Source organism: Oryctolagus cuniculus, chromosome 4 (assembly GCF_964237555.1).
Source record: "Oryctolagus cuniculus chromosome 4, mOryCun1.1, whole genome shotgun sequence".
NCBI lineage: Eukaryota > Metazoa > Chordata > Mammalia > Lagomorpha > Leporidae > Oryctolagus > Oryctolagus cuniculus.
This window is the reverse complement of record NC_091435.1, coordinates 93,797,824-93,807,580: the sequence shown is the minus strand read 5'-3', so window position 1 is coordinate 93,807,580 and position 9,757 is coordinate 93,797,824. Positions and strand designations below refer to the sequence as shown.

At 52.8% G+C, this 9,757-nt stretch overlaps 1 pseudogene; it reads left to right on the top strand.

Moving 5' to 3' along the window:
• The first annotated feature begins 4,275 nt into the window (after positions 1 to 4,275).
• LOC108177986 (large ribosomal subunit protein eL33 pseudogene) lies at positions 4,276 to 4,609 on the top strand (annotated as a pseudogene).
• Positions 4,610 to 9,757: the final 5,148 nt, after the last annotated feature.

Here is a 9,757-nt window from a genome sequence, read left to right as displayed (position 1 = left end):
CCAAGCGGGGCTCCCGGGCACTGCAGCGACTTGTCTCCGCTCTGAGGCCGCCAGCCCAGCCCTCGTGGCAGTGCCAGCCTCCCGCTTTTGCTGTGGCTGGGGAGGGTATGCGGGGCCACAACCTCGGCACACAGGTACTTCAGCCTGTGGAGCTGTCTGTGTCTGCAGAACGCCCCCTCGCGCCCCCAGGTCGCTGCTGCACCTCAGGAGAAATGACCTCTGCCCTGTGGCTGGCAGAATTTCCATGAGTGCTTGGCAGTGCTGTGCTGCGAAAGACCAGGGAAGGCTACAAAACCTCTCCTGGGACCCCTGAGGGGAAGTCTGGGAGCCCTGGGGAAGTGAGGTTTGGGCCTCACCCACACACAGTTTGTTGCCAGTTTCAGGAGAGCTGGGGGCGAGGGTGTCATCAAAGGGGCGATCCAGGGTTCTCAGCCTTCCCCATTCACTCCATCCTCCTGATGGTAGTCCCTGTCATCAGACCGCCCTGGGGAGATCCCTGCCTCCTTGAACACCTGAGCCCTCAATTGCATCCCTGTCCCTGGTGGGAAGCACTTAGGAACTGGAGACAGCTTGGCCTTTCCCAGGGAGGTCCATGAGGGAGCCGCACAGGGACCATCCAGGGAGCATGCAGGCTGCCACAGCCAGCACTCAGCCCTGCTCTTTCCACCCCTTCTGAGCTGGGATCCTGTCCACCCCCTCTTCTTTTTCCTTTCCACTCTCAGCCTCATTCTTTTTTTTTTTTTTTTTTTTTTTTTGACAGGCAGAGTGGACAGTGAGAGAGAGAGAGACAGAGAGAAAGGTCTTCCTTTGCCGTTGGTTCACCCTCCAATGGCCGCCGCGGCCGGCGCACCACGACTATCCGATGGCAGGAGCCAGGTGCTTCTCCTGGTCTCCCATGGGGTGCAGGGCCCAAGCACTTGGGCCATCCTCCACTGCACTACCTGGCCACAGCAGAGAGCTGGCCTGGAAGAGGGGCAACTGGGACAGAATCCGGTGCCCCGACCGGGACTAGAACCTGGTGTGCCGGCACCGCAAGGTGGAGGATTAGCCTACTAAGCCGCGGCGCCAGCCTCAGCCTCATTCTTAATGAAGCTCCCTCTTAGAGGCTGGGGAGAGACTGTGGAAGGGCTGGTGGCCCCTTCAAGGGATCCAGGCACCCAGGCAGAATCAGCCCTGACCCTGGAGGTCCAGGCAGTGGCCATCTCCTTGTTAGTGCCTTGTGCTCTGCTCCTTCTGCAAATGAACCATGAGGGGCCCACGCTGTGGCATAGCAGGTTAAGTTGCTGCTTACAATGCCTGCATCTCATGTGAGTGCAGGGTTCAAGTCCCAGCTGCTCCACTCCCAATCTGCTCCTTGCTAACGTGCCTGGGAAAGCAGAGGAAGATGGCCTGAGTGCTTGGGCTCCTGCACCTATGTGGTAGACCTGGCTGCGGTTCTGGGTCCCTGGCTTCGGCTTGTTTCTAGTCCTGGCCATTGTGTCCATTTAGGGAGTGACCCTGAGGTGTCTCTCTCTCTCTCTTCCATTCAAATAAATAAAATAAGTCTTAAAAAAAATGAACCATGAGCCCTCAGGCCAAACATGAGGGGGCAGAGCAGTAATTAGGGAGCCTGGAACACAGGGAAATGGAAAAAGAGATCCTGTCTTAGTTGCTCATGGGGAGAGCTTGGATGTAAGTCAGTTCCCCGGAAAGCTGCTATGCCTATCAGAGGCCAGACGCACAGGAAAGCAGAGGTGGAACAAGCCCCCAGGTGCTGTTGGGAAGGTTGCCTAAGCTGAGGCAACCCAGGGAGAGGCTGCTCAGCAGCGACACAAGATAAGTGGAGCAGCCTGCAGGATGGGACGGCCAGTACAGGCTGTCCCGCACTTGGGTCAGGGCAGGAAGGAGGGACTCCGAGGCCCCGGTGGTGGTGAGGCTGCAGGATGGCAGCAGAGGGAGGGAGAGGAACAGGTTCCAGGAAGTGGAGATCTGAGCAGGGCTGAGGGACAGCGGGGGCGGGGGCCTGCCCTGTGCTAGGTGCAGGGGATGGGAGCAGAGGATGCAGAGCTGCAGATATGCAGCCCCCCCCCCCCCCCTTTGTGAGGCTCACACTGTCAGGAAAGGGAAAATACAGTCGCCTACGTTAAGCTGAGTGCTGCTTTGCAAAGGGGTAATGGAGCTTCCGGGAGAGCCACCCAACCTGCTGAGGGCAGGTTTTCAAGATGAGTCCTAGCCGGCGCCGCGGCTCACTAGGCTAATCCTCCGCCTAGCGGCGCCGGCACACCGGGTTCTAGTTCCGGTCGGGGCGCCGGATTCTGTCCCGGTTGCCCCTCTTCCAGGCCAGCCCTCTGCTGTGGCCCGGGAGTGCAGTGGAGGATGGCCCAGGTGCTTGGGCCCTGCACCCCATGGGAGACCAGGAAAAGCACCTGGCTCCTGGCTCCTGCCATCGGATCGGTGCGGTGCGCCGGCCGCAGCGCGCCGGCCGCGGCGGCCATTGGAGGGTGAACCAACGGCAAAGGAAGACCTTTCTCTCTGTCTCTCTCTCACTGTCCACTCTGCCTGTCAAAAAAAAAAAAAAAAAGAAAAAAAAAAAGAAAAAAAAAGATGAGTCCTAAACGGGAGTGAGGAGTGGAGGAGAAGGTGTTTCAGGTGGCGGGATCAGCTTGCCAAAAGGCAAGAGGGCCAGAGGGACTAGGGAAAGTATGGGGAACTGTGCGTTTGCTGTTCTTGGTTAACATCCATGGAGCACCTACTATGCCACGGTACAAAGACAAACATGAGTTATGTCATCCAATGATCCAATGATCAAATAGCCCCAAGAGATGGCTACTACTCTCATCTCATCAGGTGGGAAAACTGAAGCCCAGAGAGTTCATCACAAGCTATTAAAGTGGCAGAATGTTCAACTTGGGTGGTCCAGCCCCAGAACCCTTATTTTAAAACTACTAATATAGACAATATGTTTTTCTAGGATTTATTTATTTATTTGAAAGTCAGAGTTACACAGAGAGAGGAGAGGCAGAGAGAGAGAGAGAGAGAGAGACAGACAGACAGACAGAGATCTTCCATCCGATGGTTCACTCCCCAGTTGGCCGCAACGGCCGGAGCTGCGCCGAGCCGAAGCCAGGAGCCAAAGAGCTTCTTCCAGGTCTCTCACATGAGTGCAGGGGCCCAAGGACTTAGGCCATCCTCTACTGCTTTCCCAGGCCATAGCAGAAAGTTGGATCAGAAGTGGAGCAGCCTGGACTAGAACCGGCGCCCATATGGAATGCCGGCACTTCAGGCCAGGGCATTAACCAGCTACGCCACAGCACCGGCCCCTATGTTTTTCTTTTTTTGAAAAAGATTTATTTATTTATCTATTTATTTGAAAGTCAGAGTTACACAGAGAGAGGAGAGGCAGAGAGAGAGAGAGAGAGAGGGAGAGAGAGAGAGAGGTCTTCCATCCGATGGTTCACTCCCCAATTGGCTGCAACGGCTGGAGCTGTGCCAATCTGAAGCCAAGAGCCAGGAGCTTCTTCCGGGTCTCCCAAGTGGGTGCAGGGGCCCAAGGATTTGGGCCATCTTCTACTGCTTTCCCAGGCCACAGCAGAGAGCTGGATTGGAAGTGGAGCATCCGGGTCTCAAACCAGCACCCATATGGGATGCTGGCGCTTCAGGCCAGGGCGTTAACCCACTGAGCCACAGTGCCAGCCCCAGACAATATGTTTTTCTTACCTTTAACTATTGAAAAATAAAAATCATGTGTATATATTGGGTACTATATTCTGTTTTGAAGTATGTCTATATGGCGGGATGGCTAGATAATATGGATCACTTTCTTTTCTTTTTTTTTTTAAAGGTTTATTTATTTGAAGGCAGAGCTACAGAGAGAAGGAGAGACACAGAGATAGATCTTCCATCTGTTGGTTTGCTCCCCAGATGGCTATAATGGCTGGGCTTCGATTGGGAGCCTGAAACTCCATCCAGGTCTCCCATGTAGATGGCAGGGGCCCAAACACTTGGACCACCTTAAAAGTGTTTTAGGCTGTTTTAGCAGGGAGCTAGATTGCAAGTGGAGCAGCTGGCACATGAACAGGCGTGGGATGCCAAGGTTGCAAGCAGTGGCTTTACCCACTATGCCACAACAAGAATACACTTTTTCTTTAATTATTATTTCTTCCTTCCTTCCTTCCTTCCTTCCTTCCTTCCTTCCTTCCTTCCTTCCTTCCTTCCTTCCTTTAAGATTTATTAGCTCTTTCCACCATCTTGGAGCCTGTGGAGGCCTGCTAGGAACAGGACTTCTAGAAGGCAGCTATGTCTGGAAGACTGTGGTACAGGGCCATTTTTTGCTGGCTATACGTGAGGTATCCAGAACCAAATGGAGCATATGGCGCCTCTTAAAATTTAAGGTGTTTATGCTCAGGATGAAATTGAATTCTACTTGGACAAGAGGTGTGCTTACGTGTACAAAGCAAAGAACAACACAGAGACTCCTGGCAGCAAACCTAACACAATCACAGTAATCTGGGGAAAGGTAACTCGTGCTCACAGAAATAGGGGCATGGTTCGTGCTAAATTCTGAAGCAGCCTTCCTGTGAAGGCCACTGGACACAGAATCTGTGTGATGCTGTACCCCTCAAGGATTTAAACTATTGAAAAGTAAAGAAATAAAAATGGATTTGTAAAAAAATGATTTACTTATTTATTTTAAAGTCAGAGTTAGAGAGAGGAAGAAGCAGAGAGATCTTCTATCCATTGGTTCACTGCCCAGATAGCCATAACAGCTGGAGCTGGGCCAGGCTGAATCCAGGAGCCAGGAGCCACCCCCAAGTCTTCTACGTGGGTGCAGGGGCCCAAGCACTCGTGCCATCTTCCACTGCTCTTCCAGGTGCATTAGCAGGGAGCTGGATCAGAAGTGGGGGAGCTGGGACTTGAACTCATGCCTACATGGGACACTGGCATTGGGTTTTACCTACCAGGCCTTAACACCAACCCTCCCCCCTTTAAAAAAAATTATTTATTTGAAAGGCAGGGTTTGAGAGAGAGGGAGAGAAAGAGATCTTCCCTCTGCTGGTTCACTCCACAAATGGCCTCAACGACCAGGGCTGAGCCATGCTGAAGCCAGGAGCCAGTTTCTTACGGGTCTCCCACATGGGTACAGGGGCCCATGCTTTCCCATGTAAATTATCTGATCCGAAGGGGAGCAGCCAGGACTCGAATGGGCACCATAGTTGATGCCGGCACTGTAGGCGGTGGCTTTCCCCACTGAGCCACAATCTCTGCTCCCGTATGATTGTCTTAATGTGTATCTTATTTCTCCTTACTGCCCCCTAAATCTCTTAATACACTTCCTTTGGAAAATTCCTATCAGTCTTGGCTGACTTCAAAAAAAGAGGAGCAGGTAGAGAGAAGGCACTAGGGTCCCTCCATTGCCAGGCCAGCGGGCCACAGGAGCAGGTGGACAGGGAAGAGGGTGCTCCCAGGCTGAGTGGGTGAGAGACCCTCTCTTCCTCGCACAGGGCTTGGCACACAATGGATGCCCAATACATGTTTACCATGAATCAGTTGCAGTCACCAGCGGAAAAAATCCAGTGCCTCTGAGTGAAATTGACCCTGCTTTCTAATCTCCATGTGGTGTGGACAGCCAAGCCAAGCCACTCATGTCCCCATTCAGGGCATCTGCTCACCTCAGCCACCCCCAGGCTGGCCTGTAGGCTGCTGCTTTTCCTCTGGTCTGGCCCAAGAAGCAGGAGTTTTAAAAAAATATTTATTTATTGGGCCGGCGCCGTGGCTCAATAGGCTAATCCTCCACCTTGCGGCGCCGGCACACCGGGTTCTAGTCCCGGTTGGGGCGCCGGATTCTGTCCCGGTTGCCCCTCTTCCAGGCCAGCTCTCTGCTATGGCCAGGGAGTGCAGTGGAGGATGGCCCAGGTGCTTGGGCCCTGCACCCCATGGGAGACCAGGAAAAGCACCTGGCTCCTGGCTCCTGCCAGGATCAGCGCGGTGCGCCGGCTGCAGCGGCGGCCATTGGAGGGTGAACCAACGGCAAAGGAAGACCTTTCTCTCTGTCTCTCTCTCTCACTGTCCACTCTGCCTGTCAAAAAAAAAAAAAATATTTATTTATTGAAAGGCAGAGTGACAGAGGGGGAGTCACACACGCACACATACAGAGAGAGAGAGAGAAGGAAGGGGAGGAAGGGGAGGGGAGGGCAGGGGAGGGAACTTCCATTTACCATCTGCCATTCCCCAAATGCCTACAACAGCCAGGGCTGGGCCAGGCTGAAGCCAGGAGGAGGAAGTCTATCTGGGTCCCTCACATGGCTGGCAGGGATCCAAATATTTTAGCCATCATCTGCCTCCCAGGCACATTAGCAAAATGCTGGATCAGAAGCGGAGGAGTCAGGATTTGAACCAGCGCCTTGGCATGCGGGCATCCCCGGCAGCAGCTCAGCCTGCTGCACCACAATGCCTGCACCGAGACAGAACTCACACCTCGGGATGGGACAGCACCGCCCAGCTCAGGCCGCAACGCGTTAGTGAGCCTTTACCAAGAGTACCGCTGGGGAGCGAGGGAGGGTGCAGGTTAAGACTGAAGGAAATGATCATAGAGGGTGCACAAAGCTGCCTCTGCCGGCAGCTTGCCATCCACCTCTGGGGGCAGCGGTCTTGTTTCCCCAAACCTCAGAAGTTCCCACACATGCAGATTTGCACTCCAGAAGAATTAGGCCAGGAGAAACAGCACAGTTGCCTCTTGCCCATCCAGAGCTTGATTTCTATGGGTCTGTGTAGTGGCTCAGCGAGTTAAGCCACTGCCTGTGGCACCGGCATCCCTTATGGGCACTGGTTCGAGTCCTGGCTGCTCTACTTCCAGTCTAGCTCTCTGCTAATGTGCCTGGGAAAGCAACAGATGATGGTCCAAAGACTAGAGTCCCTGCCAACCATGTGGGAGACCCAGATGCAGCTCCTGGTTCCTGGCTTTGGCCTGGTTCAGCCTCCTGGCTTTGGCCATTGCAGCCATTTGGGGATTGAATCAGCAGATAGAAGATCAATCTCTCCTCTCTCTCTCTCTCTCTCTGTGACTGCCTTTCAAGTAAATAAATAGACCTTCTTTTAGGAAAAATAAAGCTTGATTTCTTTTTTAAGCTTACTTATTTTTTTCTTTTTAAAGATTTATTTTTTATGTATTTGAAAGGCAGAGCTACAGAAAAAGAAGGGGAGATAGAGAGAGAGGTCTTCCATCCACTGCTTTACTCCCCAAATGGCCAAAACAGCCGGGGCTGGGCCAGGCTGAAGCCAGGAGCCAGGAGCTTCATTCAGGTCTCCCAAGTGGGTGCAGGGGCCCAAGCACTTGTGCCATCCTCCGCTGCTTTCCCAGGCACATCAGCGGGGAGCTGGGTTAGAAGTAGAATAGCCAGTCTTTTTTTTTTTTTTTTTGACAGGCAGAGTGGACAGTGAGAGAGAGAGAGAGAGAGAGAAAGGTCTTCCTTTGCCATTGGTTCAACCCCCAATGGCCGCTGCAGCTGGCTCATTGCGCTGATCCGAAGCCAGGAGCCAGGAGCCAGGTGCTTCTCCTGGTCTCCCCTGCAAGTGCAGGGCCCAAACACTTGGGCCATCTTCCACTGCACTCCCGGGCCACAGCAGAGAGCTGGACTGGAAGAGGAGCAACCGGGACAGAATCCGGCGCCCCAACCGGGACTAGAACCCGGTGTGCCGGCACCGCAGGCAGAGGATTAGCCTAGTGAGCCATGGCACCGGCCACAGCCAGTTCTTGAACCAGCACACATATAGGATGCCAGTGTCACAGGCAGTGGCTTTACCTGCTGTGTCACAACACTGGCCCCTAAAGCTTGTTTTCTAAACTCCCAACCCTTGTCTGAAGTCTGAGTCGGAAGGCGATTTCATTCATTCATTCATTCAGTCAGTCATTAATGTATTTACCCAGTAATTTTTTAAAACGTTCATTTATTTATTTTAGAGCGAGCGAGCGAGAGAGAGAGAGAGAATCTTCCATGTTCTGGTTCATTCCCTATATGGCCACAACAGCCAGTGTTGGGCCAGGCTGAAGCCAAGAGCCATGAGCCTCCTCTGGGTCTCCCATGTGGGTAGCAGTTCCTCAAACACTTGCAGGGCCAGCGCTGTGGTGTAGCAGGTAAAGCCGCCACCTGCAGTGCCAGCATCCCATATGGGTGCTGGTTCAAGTCCCAGCTGCTCCACTTCTGATCCAGCTTTCTGCTATGGCCTGGGAAAGCAGTAGAAGATGGCCCAGGTTCTTGGGACCTTGCATCCGCGTGGGAGACCCAGAAGAATCTCCTGGCTCCTGGCTTTGGACCAGCACAACTCCAGCCGTTGCAGGCATCTGAGGAGTGAACCAATGGATGGAAGACCTCTCTCTCTCTCTCTGCCTCTCCTTCTCTCTGTGTGTTATCTCTGACTTTCAAATAAATAAATCTTTAAAAAAAAAAAACACCTGGGGTATCTTCAGCTGCTTTTCCCAGGCTACAGTAGGAACTGGTTTGAAAGTGGAGCAGGTAGGACTCAAACCAGCACCCATACCAGATGCTGGTGTCACAAGCAGTGACTTTACATGCTACATCACAACACCAGCCCCGTGTATCTTGTTGGAGTCCACTATGTGCTGGAGTTGGAGAGACAGCAGGAAACAAGATGATGTTTCATTCCTTCACACACACACACACACACACACACACACACACTATATGCTTAACAAGGGAACACACAGAGATAGATAGACAGCTCCTATCCACTGGTTCACTTCTCAAATGACCACAAAGGCTGGGGCTGGGCCAAGGCCAAAGCCGGGAGGCAGGAACTTAATCGAGGTCTCCCACTGGGTGGCAGAGAGCCAGTTAAGGAGCTGTCACCACTGCCTTCCAGGGTCTGCACTGGCAGGAACCTGACTGGAGGGGGAGCTGGGAATTAAGTCCTGGTGCTCCAATATGCAACATGGTGTCCTAACTGGCATCCTGTCTACCCCTATAGTTAATTTTTATTTTTTTAAAGATGTATTTGTTTATTTGGAAGACAGAGTCACACACACACACATAAACACACACACACACACACACACAGGGAGGGACCAGCCCCTTCATCAAATGATTCATGAGAAGCACCGTAGGCAGCAGCACCAGTGAGTGATGACCATCCTTCTCACTACGGTCGCATCAGGAGAATGCACAAGTCAGTTAATGTAACTTGGATCATTTGATGAAGGTGTTATGTTAGGGTATGTGTGTGGTGGGGGAGACAAGATGGGGCTTTCAAAAGTTCATGGACATGGGGCCTGTGCTGTGGCATAGTGGGTAAAGTCACCACCTGCAGTGCCAGCATCCCATATGGACACCGGTTCGAGTCCTGGCTGCTCCACTCCCGATCCACCTCTCTGCTATGGCCTGGGAAAGCAGTAGAATATGGCCCAAGTCCTTGAGCCCCTGCACCTGCATGAGAGACCTGGAGGAAGCTCCTGGCTCCTGGCTTCGGATCAGCACAGCTCTGGCCGTTGTGGCCAATTGGGAAGTGAACCATTGGATGAAAGATCTCTCTCTCTGTTTCTCTCTGCCTCTCCTCTTTCTGCATGACTCTGACTTTCAAATAAATAAATAAATCTTTATATTAAGAAAAATGTTCACAGACCAGGGCAGGTGTTGTGGCACAGCAGGTTAAGCCGCCGCCTGCAAACGTCAGCATCCCATATGGGCACCAGTTCAAGTCCTGGCTGTTCCACTTCTGATCCAGCTTCCTGCTGATGCCCCTGGGAAAGCAGCAGAGGATGGCCCAA